The sequence below is a fragment of the Myodes glareolus genome, chromosome 8, assembly GCF_982192425.1.
Source record: "Myodes glareolus chromosome 8, mMyoGla1.1, whole genome shotgun sequence".
Lineage (NCBI taxonomy): Eukaryota > Metazoa > Chordata > Mammalia > Rodentia > Cricetidae > Myodes > Myodes glareolus.
This window is the reverse complement of record NC_142033.1, coordinates 35,934,431-35,952,313: the sequence shown is the minus strand read 5'-3', so window position 1 is coordinate 35,952,313 and position 17,883 is coordinate 35,934,431. Positions and strand designations below refer to the sequence as shown.

The following is a 17,883-nucleotide window of genomic DNA, read 5'->3' as shown; positions in this document are numbered from 1 at the left end:
GTCACACCACATCCAGTGAGTGGCAAAGAAATGAAAACAACCCAGCTCACTTTCTCCACTCTTCCAAAGTCCAGAACCTAAACCCAGGGAATGATGTTCCTAACAACAGGCTTTGTCCTCCCATATCAACCAATGTATTTTAACTAAGACAATCCCCACAGAACCAGCAATAGGCCAATCTGGCCTAGTATTCTCAAGCTGAGACTCTTCCCTGGAGAAACTAGAGAATGTCAAGTAAACAAGCCAAACCATTACATAGGTCTTCCCACAGTCTTCTGAGATAGGTGCTGCTTACTTCTCAAAAAAATGTCACCTTCATGTTTATTCCTCCAGTAACTTGCAGACCCAGAAGCTCGTGTAGACCCATCGGCTTAGAGGCAAAATACACTCTTTCTTGAACAGGGCACTATCCTTATTCCGTGGGTCTGAGTGTGATGAATTTGATAATCATACATAATTAGATAATCATTTACCCATGGGCTTTGTTAATAGTGTGGGCTTGGAGAACACTTCTGTGTTTCACCTGGCACGTAATCATCTCTTGACACTCTTTCCTGTGGACCCCTCCCCTGCCAACCTTCTTCCTTTCACCTCTTGCCTTAGCTCCAAGCATAACTACTTTATTTTACTAATCTTGATTCAGCTACTCCCACATGTGTGTATGCACATGGAGACTGGAGTACAGTATTGGGTGTCTTTCTCCATGGCTTTCCACCTCAGTTTACAGGGTGTTAGACTGAACCTGGAGCTCACTGATGCCGCTAGACTGGGTGGAAAGAAGCCCCAAGGACCCACCTGTCTACTTGGCCTCAGTACTGGGATTACAGGTGCACACTCATCTCGTAGATGGGTGCTGGGAATCTAAACTCAGGTCCTTGTGCTTGAACAGTAAGCATTTTATCAATTTAGCTGTTTAAAATTTAGCTGTTTCTCTGGCCCCTCCTCTCTTTATTTGACTCCAAAATTCTAATCAAAAGAGTCCCAGATGCTAGGAGTCAGTAATCTGTATGAATTTGGCATTTATGCTCTCTATGAATTTGGCATTTATGAGCTCTCTGACCCCAAAAAGACATTTCAGATCTTTGCACTCTACTTTCCTTGTCTGAAAGTGGTACTAGAAAAGAACAATGATGAACTCTCAAGGAAGCAGCAAAAGGGTCCTGTCTGGTTCTATTCCATTCATGAATTTAATTACACTTTTAGCACCATATACTTTTATCTAGTTTCTAGGAATATGTAACTTTGACTTTTATTTCTATAACCAGAAGTAACTTATCCAAAATATCACTAAAGTCATTTATTTTATAGCAGATGAAGGGAATGAATTCAGAAGTCAGGATGTTGGAGTCCAGGTTTATATCATCACATCCTTGTTATGTTATCTTGGAAATTTTACAGATACTAATTTCTCATGTGTGTAAAATGAGAATATCAATGAGTCCTTAACTCACAAGGCTTTGTGTTAGTGAAGCAGAAAAAAAAAAACAGAAATACCAAAAATATGGTAATAGTTTAATGGATTCTATGATTGCTTTAGTAAACATTATTTCGACCTTTATTAACCCATTTAAATTCTATTACTCAGGTCACTATGATATTCACTTAGCTTTCCAGTGCGTAAATGGACTACAACAGGATAACTTCCAAAGACAAAAATATACTTGATTCCAAGTTCCATGCCATTTTACGCAATGGTTCAAATGAAGGAATATGCAGATATCCACCTTTTGCTTCTTATTAAAAGCTACTGTATTTGGCTCAAATTCTTGAAAAGCAATTTAAATGGATAACATAAGACAGAAAGCCAATGTGCACTGTATGTTTTATTTCTCTGAGTAAAAGAAGCATAACTAAGAGGGAAACATCAAGATTTGCTTCTTTGTGATATATTTAAGTTCCACAAAGTATGTCCCAGGCAAAGCTTAGGCGTTTTCGTTGTCCTGAAGATAATGGAAGTTCCCAAAAGAAGGATGGAAGGAGAAGGTCTTCACTCACAAAAATTTTACTAGAACTAAATAAACTAAATTTACTAGAACTCAATTTCAATTGTATCATGTACTTCAATAAAAAATAATAAAAAGAAAGAAAAGATGAGACCTATGAGCTCTTCAATTTATATTCTGTCTTAAGTTACTTTTATCTTGCTGTGAAGGGACACATACCATCTAAGACCACTTATAAAAAGAAGAATTTAATTGGAGGCTTGCTTACAGTTTCAGAAGGCTGGTCAGTTTCCATAATGGTGGAGAGCATATAAGCAGGCAAGCAGGACAAGTGCTAGAATAGCAGCTGAGAGCTTACATTTTAACCACACAAGATGGAGGCAAGGAGACTGGGACAGTAGGCCTGGAATGGGCTTTTGAAACCTTAAAGCTCACACCAGTAACATACCTTTTCCAACAACGCCACACCTCCTAAATCTTCCTAACAGTCTCACCAAATGGAAACCAAATATTTGAATATATGAGACTAGCCTAAGGGAGACATTCGCATTCAAACCAGCTCATATTCCATTGCTCTACCACCAAACAGCATGTGGTCCATCTTGTTGAACTCTTGTTGAGGCTTCCTGCTGTTTCTCCAAGAGCAGAAGGCATTCTCACCTACATTCATCACACTGAAAATTCACTTCATGCTTGATAGCTATGTTTTATATGGTCTCTGATAAATTCTGAAAGCACACAGTATTTCTGGCTAATGAAGTGTACATATTAATAGATAAGTGTAAATTTGAAGAGACTCAGGATGCCTACACAGGCTTTAATCTTCCTATGTGTCAAAGGATTATCTAGAGCAAGATATTATGTAAGCCAAGATATTGGCCTCTCGTTTGGCCCACTGTCTTCTGAAGTTCAGTTTAACCCTCCTTCTTCTACATGTCATTATTTCATCGTCCCTGGAAAGAACTCAGACTCACACCACAATTAGAGGCCCTGAACAATTTCAGCTCACTAAAATATCAGATGGTAAATTCTGCACTTCAGTGTACACAATAAACACCATCTAGATTCGATTTTTCAATCATCACTTTCATCATGTCCCAGTCTTGATCAGGACCCTAGTGTAAGTCTAGTGATTATGAGTGAAGGCACGCAGTGTTCACAAGAACAAGGTTCCAACTCTCAGGAATAGCATGCTATTTCAGTTCTCAACCTGATAGATATCCTAAGACTTTCCAGTTAATCTTCCATAAGAACAAATTCCTTTCCCTTCCCCATTATCCAAGCTCATTCTTTCAACCACTCCAGTGAACTGGTAATGTTTTCCTCTGAATTTACACTGTATTAATCATCTGACCATGTAGTTTAGCAGACTTTATATGCTGTTCTTCATTCTCCCCCCAACCCTACGGAACCATGGCTAGTTGGTGTGTACGTGTGTGTGCCTGTACACCTGTATTTGGCTGAAGGCATGCAGACATGAATACCTGCCATGTAATTTTACCCTATTTCTCACCGCACTTTTTTCTCTACTAGAAATACACTACATTTCCAAAGATATAAGTGTGCTTGATATGATAGGCTTTAAAGACATATTTAAGTTTGTATTTTCTAATAGCACTAACTATATTTGTAGCAAGATAATGACTGTTGAGACATGAATGGCCATGTCCACATTTATGTAAGTCTAGAAAAACATTTTTATTTAAATACTACCTCATTAAAAGAAAGACATGAAAAGCCATTAAAGTGACCAAAAGGGGAACTGGCTAGATGGCTCAACTGATAAAGAAGCTCACCTGTGAGCAAAGCTGATGACATGAGTTTGACCACCAAATCACACATGTTAAAGAGCTGTCATTTGATCTCCATTGCAGGATGCACCCACATGCATGCACAAATCAATAAATATATTTTTTAAACATTTTAAAAAGTAAAACAGTCTATGTTGTACATACCACTCCTTATTTATGCTAGAGAATTGCTAACATCAAATCACTAGTTAATGATCTTAGTAAAATGCCAGAGTTCCAACTCCATTTCTTAATAATAATTTCAAATGGGTATGAGATATTATTGGGTGAAGACTGATGTTTTCATTTTGTCTTAATCAGAAGACCTATTTAAAAACTGAAATAATATGGGAACATTTAATTTCTCAGATACATTTCACTATACTCACAATGTCTCATATACACTGAATGAATATATTTCACTTATATAACTTAGCTTGAATTTTATTTTATATAAGTAAGTTCTATTTTTCCTTACTGTAGATAATTAGAAATATCATAATTTTAATCATTTGTTTAAAAAATTCAGTCAAATGTATAAAACAGCACATTCTTCATCTAACAAGAAGCAAAGAGCATAAAAATCTGGGACCAGCAATCAAGCACATCTTTAACATGGATTCTACTTCTCTAATATATTACATTTCTCCCCTGTTCTAATACCAGGCAAATTATTGACCAAATTTTGGGAAGAGGAGGCTGTGTAACAGATTACATACTAAGCAGAACTTATTTTACTTACAAGTTTTAGAACATTAGATACAGTTATCTGACATAGCAAGAACATCATTTTAAATGCTAAACTTTTACTACTCTCTATTAGAAATATTAATTACATCATTGTTGAAATTTTAGCTCAAATTCTTAAGTGAAAGGAAAAAGATGGATTTTTAACTTGTTTGGCTTTTTATTTACCATGTAATCCTGCCACATCTCAAAGACAAGAGACTAATAGATGACAAAGGTTGATTTATTTTCTCAACTCTCCCTATAAAATATCTAAATGAGACTACAAAGTATGCCAATAGACATATAAACCTGATAAGTTACCCTGAATCACAAACTAAGTTCATGGATTCAACTGAACCTATACTATAATTTAACTTTTGGTTTGGGTTAAGTTTAACATTAATATATCAAGAAAGGTTCTGATAAAAGGAGCCTACAGTTTCAACATTCTCTACTTTTATAGTATGGCTTAAACAAGAGTTTTCTGAGGTTTTTTCCACAATAATATACAGGTCTACAAAAGTACAAATGATACTGCATGCAGCTACAAAGAACCCACTACTATTAATATCATACAAAATAGTGTCCTGCAACAGTCTTAACATTTTTCTGACACTATGTGAAGTCATGATTAGCCCTTTTTCTACAGATATCACATCAGTATTACTACACCATTCTTTCCTACCTGTGAAGAACAGTAAAATGGAAAGTGACTTCATTTCTGACATATTTAGAATATATGTTTCAGCATGGCAACTTGATCTTAAGGCTCTAGTTTTATATAAAATAAAGTTAATTCAACTACTTCTTATTGTTGCTAAAAGGTAAATATATCAGTATTAAAAATCTGAAGCAAAACCATCAAAGTCAATTTCATACCCAGAACTGTATTCTAGGGAAGGGCAGTAATAACTGAAAAGAATTAAACTGGTCTTCTATAGTAGTGGATTTTTTTTTAATTCTAGAAAGACATATTTAACCATGGGAAAAAAATCATCACTTTCAATTATTTTGTCAACTACTATTATTGACCTCATGCTTTCCCCAAAATTACATTTTAGATTTGATATCTTACTTTATATATTGATCATGTCTTAATTTACCTAAATAACATATTCTCTAATTTGCAATCTTCAGGATTCTTTATCTTTTTGCATTCATTTTTGCAGTTTTCTATTATAACTTCTACATATCTATATATGCTTGCATGTAATATATGTGTATATATGTGTACATATATAAGTATATAAATCAATTACTTCACTTAAATTGAATTCTTCACAGTGCCCGATCTCAGAATTTGAGTGTGTTTGCAGAAAGAAATTGCAACATTACTGTACCTGTCCTCTCTGAGTCACACTGGAGTAAAGTACTAGAACTAGTTTCTTCGGGAACAGACATTTACAGTCAATTAATAAGATCTGTTTATTCTTACTGGACGTCAGAACACACTCATAGAACCCAATCTGGTCACTGTACCCTGAATCTGGACACGGCCTTCTGCCTCTCTATTGTGCTTTCTCAGTTACAATTTATTGTACATGCCAGACAATTGTGTTAAAGTTCTGGGTAAGAGCAGCTCAGATAATGTTTAGTAGGAGCCTAATGATGTTTATTTAAATGTTTTCCTGACAATGTTTGTCTGAGCTCCACCTTCCTTGGGTCATTGCTTTCTCTGTTCTATTTGCATATAAAAGTACACAGACACTGAAGCAAAGTTCTCTACAGCATTAGATTGTAGTCTTCCCCAATCTTTCAGGTCCTCAGATCCTAAGGCCAACAGACAAAATCTGCACAGGTTACAAACTTTCAAACAGATATATAATTATGTACATATCTATATTTATTTAAGTTTAAAATCGTAGAATTTTTAAGAGTTTTAGGCTAATGAAAGAGAGTCAAGACAAAGAGCTCATTTAATCATAGCTGCAATAAATTAAAATGTTCAAACAAAAATTTCCATAAAGAGAAAGTAATTATGCATGCAATTACTTCTCAAACAGGAGTGGAGAAAAATCTGCAATCTACTTCCAGCACTTCAGATAATGAGAAACCAGAAGTTTACTGTGAGGAAAGGTTGCATATAGACCAGCAAGAGTGGGTTAAAGGAAGAAGAAAGGCCTGTGTATAAGGCCACCTACTGAAAGAACTGCTCATTGTTGGAAAGCTTACAGATGTGAATTTCATACTCCAGGTGGCAGTCTTCCCAACAACACCATAATGTCTCCTTTGTTTTTTCAATTAGCACCATAATTCTAATAAAAAGCAAGCACCATTATGTGTGCTTCACACCGAGATAGACTTAATCAAAAAAATAATAACTGAATGAAACTGGAAACAGAAAGGAAAGAATGCAGAAATTGAAAGAAAAGGGGAAATGAGCCGATGGCGTCTTCACAAATCTACTTCCTTGTTTGTCTTTCTGGGAAGGATCTGAGATGATGCAATTTTTATTCAATTTTTATGTGCATTTTTCACTTGTGTCCTCCTAGCCCAAGGGCAAACAGAAAAAAAAAAAAATGAATGCAGACTTAAGGAGCAGAATTTTGTTCTTGTCCCAGTGGATTTTGGTCTGTAAAAAGCAGAAAAACCTTCATATGAACTCACCTACCAATCAACATATAAGTTTTATACGATTCCTTCAATTATTTTAAAAAAAAGAATGCTGAGATGTGACTATCAAGTCAATTCAAACATAAGAGACAAACCATTTATACCAGACTCTTCCTTAGTTCCCTCATGCCATTAGTTAGCCTCGGTGTGCTACTGCAAACCAGCAGAAGAATGAAAACAAAGGAGAAAGGGGTCTGGCCAAAGATTCCTCTGTCACCTCCTGGAAATGCCTCATTCCTATTTGGAACCATTAATCAGGAAAGAACCAGTAGGCTGCCAGCCCCTGCTGAAGGTGTAGATGCCCCAAACGGCTTGCCAGCTTGCTGTGCTGACACTACTCTTAATGATTCGAACATCTGGAAAACAGCATTTCACAGTGACAATCTGAACTTTACTGATAAGCAATAACTCCCATGCTGTGTACTGTGCATTAGAAGCACAACAGGAATAGCAAACTGGTGCCCCTTAGTATGTGCCATGAGAGCTCAGTTGATTTCCATTGAGACAAAGACTTTTTGTATCATGATAGAGCGCCTATGTTCTACTAAAACCTTAAGTGAGTTCCTAAGGAAAATAAGTCACATTTAAATGTTGGCCTTTTGAATTTTCTATTTCTAGTTTGTTCATACCAGCTTAATTTTGGAGGTTCTTTACATATAATGTTTCTTTTCTAATCACTGAAGCATATATAACAGTTTAGACAACAATGATAAATGGGGAGATTGATATAATTTTTCTTAAGCCTTTTATATTACATTGATTTTCTTCTAGTTATCTTTTTTTATAGCTCAACCAATTCCAAATTTCTCTTTCCCTAATATCCTGTCATCACCTCACCAAATTCTGTAAGTATCAAAGGATACTTTAAGATAAGCATAATAGCAGCTGGGCATAATGGTACACACCTTTAATCCCAGTGCTTGGGAAGCTGAGGCCTTTGTGAGCTCAACAACTTGGTCTCACTGCAGGAAACCAGAGCTACACAGTGAAAAAAAAAAAGGAAAAAGAAAGACAATCATAGCAACATTGTTCTGTACTTTCTGTCATTTATGTAACATAATGATCATGTTACAGTTAATAAACCAAGGAAGAAAGATCCACTTGGTGCAGCTAGCTAGACTATTCTTAGAGTCTCATTCCCTTTTATCACTGGGCAAATCAGCACATTCCCTCTAAACTGAACTTTTAACGTCTCCCTTACATCTCCCAGTATGTTTCATTATGTATTTGTCAGTTTCCTTGAGGCTTAGGTTTTGTCACAAGCAGTGCTAGAATTCAACTCTCCCTCTGACTACTAAACCTGGCACCACAGTATTATTTATTCTCGTGTTCTTGAGGTTCAAGATACTCCACTAGTTACAACTCTTGACTTAACTCATTAAATTCCATTTGCAATGCTTCACTGCCTTGTCTCACTAACATACTTGCAAGCTGGAAAAGAAGGTATACAAGACGCCTGAGCCATTATTTCAAACATTACTGAATGGCTGGAAAGGAAGAAAAGAAGACATTTGAAATCGTGTACACAAGCACCCTGTAATGGCAATGTGGATTAGAAGCATTACAATTGTCAAAAAAGCAATACCTTAAAGAGCAGCTCATGTGATGAGAAAGTTGAATTCCCTCAGTGATTTTATCAAGCTTATTTAAGCTACAAACAAGGCGCTCTAAAAACAAATGTTGCCCATAACTGTCTGTAGAAGGCACAAGGTTCTGGTGCTCACAGGTAAACACTAGGAAAACAAGGAATACTAAACACACAGGGTTGTCTCTTCAGTGTTTCTTCAATGTATTCTATCCAGAAGGCTGAGAGTGTATAGAGTTATTAGCTTGGTGACCTGTGCTATCTGTGGTGTTAGGCCATATCTGAATCTCCCTATTATGCAAATACCAGACTCTCTAGACCTTTATCTTAAGCTTTGTTTCTCAGTCACTAGAACTCATCCTTAGGGGAGATGTCACATGTACTTCATAGCTTAGTGTCTTTGACGTTATCTATATGACTGAGACAACACACCAGATCCTCCCCTAGACCCTTAAGTTATAGAACCTTTCTTTCTGGAAGAGGTCACACATACTATGCAAAGGAGTTTTGATGTAGCCACAAATTAAGCTCTATTGTGCACAGGGGATTGAGATAATTGTGACCAAGAAATTTTTTCCAAAATTGTACTGTATTTAAATATGCCTAAAATAAACTGCCTGGTGTTAGACTCTAGAAATTTGAACCAACACCAGTTACTGAGTCATGCTGAACCAGATTTCTCTTGCCTCATGTGTATCATTACCCTGCAAGCCCTGGTATTTGCAGAGACCTCCACAACTGTTATCTTATTTCAATTGCATTGTCATGCAGATACACACCTTAAACTGAAATATGTAAGACATACATATCAAATGTTAACAATGGTCATTTCTTTAGAGTAACTTCTTTCTGTTTTCTATAATTACTCATACTTCCTCATTAATTTACCCTGTCTTACTCTTATAAAGAAAAGGATGCTTGCAAACAACAAAATGATAGCACCACAGTCAGCAGAGAAGTCCCCTAAGTACCCACACCTCACAACCTCTGAGCCCAGTTGAGTAACAGACCCAAACATAATCTCTCAGAAAGTAGAATCTGCAGTAAGTATGGAAAATTCATGTTACGGTGGTACATATGAGCAGAAAACTAAGTCAAGACCTTGCTCAATACCTGCCATATTTTCATCATCCCAAACTTCTAGCTTCTGTTCTACTAGAGCTTAGCTGGGAAATGCTAGATTTGGCTAACTGGCTGACAATTTTAATAGATATGACTATTGTCATAATCCTATTGCCTAGTACAACAGAAAAGACGCTGTGTTAAGCAACTGGAAGCCTAGAGAATATAACTGATGCTCTGTTTACTCATTTCTTAACTATATTGCAACATGCCAATGGGTATGATTCCTATGCCAGACCACTTCAGATCTTGATTTTACAAAAGAAGAAAAGGAAGAAAGTCTGAGAGTGTCTTTTCTCATAGGTCCTAGATATTAGATGGAGGCAACAGATGAAAAGAAAAAGAAAAACACAATGAATACTATTTTCCCCAAGATATTCTGTGAAGTCTGACAAATCTATGCTCAAACAAGCTAAGAGATCAAAATCGGAAACAGAAGAGTGATCAGATTCCAGAAAAATTTCTAAAGTTGTGGGCAAACAAGTTTGCTTATATGGGGTGTGACACTAAGAATGACAATATGTGTCATGCCAAATGTTTATTTTAATTTGGGATACTAAATGTTAGCAGTTACTATGATAGAACACTGTAAGGAAACATTTAATGGGAATATCCAAGAACTTGAGTTTAAATGTAGGTTGACAAGAAAACCAGCCCACAAATCACAATCCCAGAGAACCTAGAAAACAATGAGGACACTAAGAGACACATGCATAGATCTAATCTACATGGGAAGTAGAAAAAGACAAGATATCCTGAGTATATTGGGAGCATGGGGACCTTGGGAGCGTGTTGAAGGGGAGGGGAGAGACAGGGAAGGGAGCAGAGAAAAATGTAGAGCTCAATAAAAATCAATTTAAAAAATGAAGGAAAAGGAATACAGAAAAGATAAATGTAGCTTGACAAGTTGAGTTTGAAGCTGAAGAGTAAGATTCAGGTCAGGTACAGAGCCTCGGAAAGCTTCTGAATACAGTTAGTAAGGTGAGTTTAGCAGAAAGAAGAGGTCAAAATGCCAGTTCTAAGATCTCCCCATCTTTTAGTTTAGAAGACGATCCAGCAGAAAGGACTAAAAAGGAGGAGCACAGAGACTAACGGGAAACTAAGAGAAGATACTAAGTGTCTTAGTATTTCTATTACTGTGGCAAAACACCTTGACCACAAAGTAAACTGGGGAGGAAACTTCAGCATTGCTGTTCATCACTTAAGAAAATCAGCATAGGAACTCAACCAAGGCAGGATCTGGGAGGCAGAAGCTGATGTAGAGACCATGGAAGAGTGCTCCTCACTATCTTGCTTCCCCATCACTTGCTCAGCCCACCTTCTTAGAGAACCCAGGACCAGCAGCCTAGGGATGGCACCACTCACCGTGAGCAGGGTCCTCCCACATTGGTCACTAAATGAAAAAATGCCTCAAGGAGACATTTCCTCAGCTGAGGTTCCTTCCTCTGATGTCTCTATAGCTTATGTCAAATTGACACCAAAAAACCACCCAGTAGACTAAGTCACCTGAAGAAACTATACTTTTGATAATAAATAATAACCTAAATAAAGCACACTTTTATATCACAAGTCAAAGTCATCACGTCCTGGCTGACTTCAGACCCTGGCCAAAGGATACAATCTTAGACTCACTTTAATAACCCTTTGAAATATGGAGCTGACATGGAGCACAATGCAATGCTATTACTGGTTAGTCTGTTTAGCCTTTAACCCAGTATTGCTTCTTTAACTTTTCTTTCAGGCGGTATCACTGGTGAATGACAGATATAATGCAGAGGCTGAAAAATCACAGAATTTTCAGGCTTGCAGCTCTTGCAAGCTGAGCTTCACTGTAAACAATGTATAACAAAATCAAATTGCAAGCATGCTATTGTGATGCAGTGAAGAGAAAGCGAGTCTCTTATGTAAGTACATTTCTTTTGTTATCATTCTGTATAAAGGACATCTTATATATGTTCATTTCCTTACTCTTTTACCCTTTTCAGTTGAAGGTATTTTCAGTGAGCATGAAGTGTCTTTTGGGAGAAAAGTAAATCCAAATAACCAAGATCAAGTAGAACCCACAAACTCTAATGAACAGCTACTTAACATAGAAGTACCAAAGGGAGAGATCATCTTTCCCCAGAGAAGCCAAGTGCAGCAGCCTGTACATCTTCCTGACTCTGATAACTCCATGGTCTGTAACGGATTTAAAAAGAGGTGTTTATTGCCTTGGCCTCAATACAGAAATTGAAGTCCATGTAGACATGCACTATTGCCTGCTGTGGGGAGCTGCCATTAGCTTTGGGTATTTGGAAAGGTGATCTACTAAATATTTGACTCTTTAAACCCAACTAGTTTTGTTTTTTTTTTATCTCGTATAAGTGTCAGACAAATAGAAAAAAAAAAGATTCCTTATACTGAGAGTAAATTAAAGTAACCCGACATGGAAAATCAAGTTTGTAGAAGGTCCTACGACACAACCATTATTGGAGTGTTTGTTATAAAAACAATTTTGAACACAAATAAATCTAGGTGACATCTACATAATTTAACAGTTTTCTTAGGAAATGGTACTCTTAGATACTTAACTTGGTAAGAGCACAGTGAGGGTTTCTTAAGAGGAACATAGACTACTTTATGTTTCATGCTTACTGTCTATAAAAATCCTCCTATAGGATGAATGTTTCCTGGAAAATACTTTGAACAAAAGTAAGACAAGTACTCTCCACTATCTGGCCAGCTCAATGGGACAACTTCTACAAGTCTTTGTCTAAACTTTGCTGCACAACTTTTCTTATCATAAAATATTCACTTGTACTAAACTGTGAACTCTAAAAACTCAAATTTCTCCTTTAAATTTCTCTGTTCTTCACCTGGATCCAGGTATAAGATGAGGAAAATAAACATACGAAACATTAGATGAATGCATTAGAGCCCATGTGCTGAGTCAATAATTAAATTAACAATTGTTTTATTAATAGGGTTCATCGTTGTCAGAAAGGAAGAGCTTAGCCAAGCAAAACTGGCCACTGTGGCAGCTTCAGCATGGATGATGGAATGAGATAAAGTCTCCAAATGCTGAAATCTGCTTGAGTTTATATGTGGACAAGAAGGAATCTGAGTAAGAACTTTTAAATAAAGTGGAAGATGTGGAATTTTAAAAAGGAGTGGTAACACAGAACAAAGTGGACAACTTAGCAAAAGTGCTAGTTACGCTTTTAAAAATACAAATAAAATCAAGCACAGTCCTCATGCCTGTAATGCCAGGATGTTAGAGCTGGTGACAGAAGGATTACAAAAAGCAGGCACAGATGGATTACAGAACAAAATAAAAATCAGAGTTCTCTTTTCCCTACAGAATGGAGGAATCAAGTAGTATTTAGCTAAAAATAAGGGGTATGATAGCCAATAGAGAGTGGAAGCAACTCCTCTCCGGTCTATGCCAAAGATATTTGCCACCCTCCAGAACATGACAGTAAGACCCTATTATTGAAGACACCAGATACTTATGTCATAGAATATGGAAAAATCTGGCTGATATTCAAACAGATGCTTTATGTCTACAGGCTAGGATTCATAGTGCTATAAGGTGCTATACGTGAAACAGGAGGAAAAATATAATCATCAGTCTCACAGCTATGAGCAGCCTACCCAGTAAGACATGCCTACTAGTGCACTGGTGCAATAATGGTATAAATGCTTTGGGAATAACCAACTGGTCTTTTATTTTAATTTAAGGCCAGCTTCATGAGATGGAATCCATACTTAACACTGTCAATGAGGTCAAGAACTTGAGGCTAAGTCATAGGTCCTTAGGAAACACCTACTATTATTACTTTGCTAAAAGAACATAATAACAGATGATACCTAATGACATATTGCTATACCCATATATGAGTTCACTGTTTAACTCTCATTAGGAAAGCTGCTTCTTCTATTACATGGCAATTAGCATAGAAACCAACAACTGCAGAGAACTGGAGACTTTGGAATATTCAGTCCTAAATGGGATCTCTTTATCACAACACTCGTCTCAAAGCCCAATACATATGTAGAAGGAAGCATGAACAGATTTGAAGAGCAAGAGATGTGGATGAGGTCAAGGAAACGGCATTTCCTTTGCACAACAAATACACATAAAAAAGCAAAAAGACTGTAACATGATCATGACCTGCAAAACTAGAGCCAGCCAAAATTCTAGGATAGAGGAGCAATACGCATTCCCATCACTAGACAGGGATCTATTCTCATTAGATTACTCTTGGGGTAGGGACAATCAGTTGTCTTCAATAAAATGACACTAGATATCTATTGACTACACTACAGAGCAGGCCCCATCCAGACAAACTGGATTCTTTAATTTTGTTTGTTGGGGAAAAAGAACATGAAATTAAGGGGGTATTAAGGTGGAGGAATGTACGAAATGAATTGGGGGAAGGGAATAAGTTGAATCAAAATATACTATATGAGATTTTTTAAATGTAGATAAAGAATTATTGAGATATTAAGAAGTTAATATAAATGTTTCTGCATTTCATTGTAACAATTTTAACACATATCTATATTCACTGTAAGTCTATGACAGTATATATATAATATTTCTTATTTTAAGGTTTTTCAAATTGTATTAGCTTCAGGCTGCATGAAATGCTGATTTCAATGAAGGAAACACTATTAATTAAAATTCACTTAACTAGAAAATAATTACATTTCAACTTGAAATAGACCTGGTTCTTCTCAAAGCATTTTTTCCCAAATATAACTACCAATTAAAACTCAGTGACAATTAATTTCATCTCCAAAGAATAAATTTAGAGGAAAAAGATAAAGCACAATAAGGCCTCTAGAGAAAGCATGCCAAAAAGCAGCTAGACTAGTCCAAAAATAAAATATTCAAACTTCTCATTTTGCCCAAACCTGTGCCACTAACTTCCTATTACAGGTTTGACAAAAAGACTTATTTATTAAATTCCAATGAAAACAAAATTTTACATTGTCCTTATCTTTTCTTTTCTTTAATTTTAACTATGGTTTCCCAATTGACAAGGCTATGAACCAATCTTCGGAGAAAAAGAAAAATTTAGTATATACTGTGCTATTTACAAAACTTAATATCCAAGACACCAACCTATTTTTATTTTTAGATGTTTTCTGTGATGGTTGTACTATGAGAAGATGTACCCAGTGGTCATTTCATGACTAACATACTAGACAAATACAATAAGTCAAGCTAGAGTTATGCATTCTAATAAGTCTACTGAACTACTTACCAAAGCAATTTACAGTACTGTAGAATGGCTGCACCAGGAAGATAGGCAAGCCAATCACACTTGAGATCAATTTTTGAAAGATTCAAAGTTTCTCAATTATTAAAGCTAGAGGAAAAACGTTCTTCTAAATGTTATATTCCTGGTCCATTTTGTACCATCTAGCACTCAAAAACATAAATTAACTAAAAAAAAAAAAGAAGAAGAAAAAGAAAAAGAAAAAATACAAGAAGAAGAAACCTAAAAGCACAGGCTTCCACAAGAGGAGTAAACCTCCACACACTTCATATAGTTTGGGGCAAGCAAATGTAATATTTGCCATGACTAGCAACAGGCAGTCTTTGCTATTATTAATGCAGTCCAGCTGATAGGAACAGACAAAATTGAAAAAGGAGGAGAATGTGCTTTATCATCTGTAGCAGAATTTCAATTTTCTCTTTCAAGTACAGTTCAATGCATTTTCTTTGCAAGCCAAAGACAGAAGATCTTGATTACTGTTGCAAGAATAATCTTAGCCTTTGTGTGAAGAAGATAGAGAAAATAAATAGTTTTTCTGGATGATGTGTCAGCTTGTGAACTTAGAAAACAAGATATATTCTTGGAGGTAAGGAAATTAAATTAGGATAAATGGTAGACCCATTAAAATGACAATTGAAGCCTTATTTTGTAGTCCATGGCTGGCTTTCCAATTGTCCTCTACTTTTGCTTCACCTCAGGGGCACAGACAACTGAACCAGAAACAAACAGGGTCAAGACAGGGGCAACTGTCTGGGAATACAGGTCACCCAGGCTGTAGGCCTTGTCATGAATTGTTAGCTGTGCTGTAAAATTAAGGTTCTGAATCTGCTCTCTCCAGCTACTACCCTTGTTTCAGATCTTTTCACACATGAAGAGACAGACAGACAGACAGGCACGCACACACACACACACAAAGGGAGAATGAAGGGAGAGGGAGGGTGATGAAGATGGAGGGAGAGAGAGAAAGTAACATTACATATGCAGGTTGTTTCTCACTTTTATCAACATTCTATGTTACCTACAATTCTACACAATGTCTCAGTTGTACTCTTTCTCTGTAACAGAATACCCATCGTATGTGGGGTTTTTTGAGTATTAGTTTTTGAGCAACCTTAACGTACCTACATACAACGAACATAGGCTTTCGCTAAAAAAAAAAAAAAAAAAAAAAAAAAAAAAAAAAAAAAAAATGGCAGATCACTGAACTTAGCAGAATCAGGAGACAAAGGACACACCCATTCCACACACTCTCATGAATCCCTCAAATAATGTCTATAAATACCAACTAAACAAAACTCTCTCATCAGCTCTCCTGCTCAAATTAAGTGGCTCAGTACCAAAGTATTCGACAAAATCATGTGCAGAAGGTGCGCATACTACAAGTGGGTATTCGCATCGACAACAAGCTCAGGTTATGTCCAGTGTGCATCTCACCTCTCTCTGGGAACACTATAAATCAGATTAACAAAGATTTCCTAGACTTCATGTTCTTTCAACTCACATAAAAAATTAATACAGCTAAGAACATTAATTTTGCAACACTATTTCTTCAGGTTCCTTAACTGTGTTCTTGCCACCTTCTCTTTCTCTTAACCCTGTATGTCTTTCTCAAAACTCTATCCTCTCTGACCTTATAATTTAAAAGCCCATTCTCATTTTCAAGACTACTGAAGTGGTGAACTCTAAAACTTTACCTGTGTCCAACATTGCAGTACCTTAGGTTACTGTCTAGAAGAATTTCTGTTCCAAATATAGTCACTGGCCTATAGCCAAATAAATACAATTAATTTTCCTATTTCCCTTCTATTTGTATTGTTTTCTCTCTAATCAAGAAGCTATTTCTAAATTATCTCATTCTCTCTACTCATAAATTGTCTATAAAAATTGTACTTCTTTTAATTCTCTGTCCTAAAAATAGAAATTCCATTAGACGTCCTTATCATTTCTTGTTTGTATTATTCTGCTATTTCCCTAATTGGTCTTTCTGACTCTTATCTCTCCATATTCAATTTACCTTTGACTTATTTTCCTAAAGTACTTTTTTTCTTCTACTTTCCTGTTTAAAACTTGTGCTGATCACACACTTCTAACAGCAACAAGTTTAAGTTTTTTGGTATAACCGAGTACATTCATTTAACGGGCATATATATCCTATGCTCCCTGGTTATAGATTTAATCATTGAACCCATGTTTCAGACACTTAAGCTACTCAAACTCATATGTTTTTTTTATTATATTACTTCACGAACATTGATGAATTAATTATTCCTCTATCAATGGGGAAGAGTGAACCAGCACATGTTCAAGAAATGGAACCATCAAATCAGGTATTTATCAAAAGGGAACTATTCAAATATACCAAGACGTATTAACATCACAAAATATTATATAGTTATAAAAAAGAATGGGAAAATATCTATACAAACATGAATGCATGTACTTATGTAGTTACACGATATGTAGTTAACTTTTAAAGGGGGGGCACAGACTATTGTAAAAGGTAATTCCTTAAATAAAAAGAAAAAGGAATTAGGACCATATGTCCATATTTGCATACATCTGTGTTTAAAAACATAACCAACACAGAGAGAAAAGCCTCCTGGGCACTTGACCTATATAGTTCTGACTCAGAAGCCCAGACTGCTTTGGTCTGTTTCTGTCACTCGCAAATTAAACCTTAAGCCTATATTTAAAATAACTGCAAGAATTCTTACTGCAGAAGGTTGAAATGATATGAATTAACATTAACCAAATGGCATATGTAGGACAGAATTAGGCATTTAATTATTATAAGGTTTTATTTTTTTTCTAAAGAAAAAGGGGGTGGGTCTAAG

At 36.0% G+C, this 17,883-nt stretch overlaps 1 protein-coding gene across 4 annotated transcripts in view; it reads right to left on the bottom strand.

The window, feature by feature from the left end:
* Positions 1-17,883, bottom strand: part of Cox7b2 (cytochrome c oxidase subunit 7B2) — a 112,165-nt gene that overhangs the window by 88,793 nt on the left and 5,489 nt on the right. The window contains exon 2 of one of the 4 annotated variants that reach the window (XM_087908975.1): positions 7,981-8,053. The exons of the other annotated variants lie outside the window; for them this stretch is intronic. The gene's annotated coding sequence lies outside the window, so the exon portion shown is untranslated. The remainder of the gene's footprint in view (positions 1-7,980; positions 8,054-17,883) is intronic. 4 annotated transcript variants of the gene reach the window in all.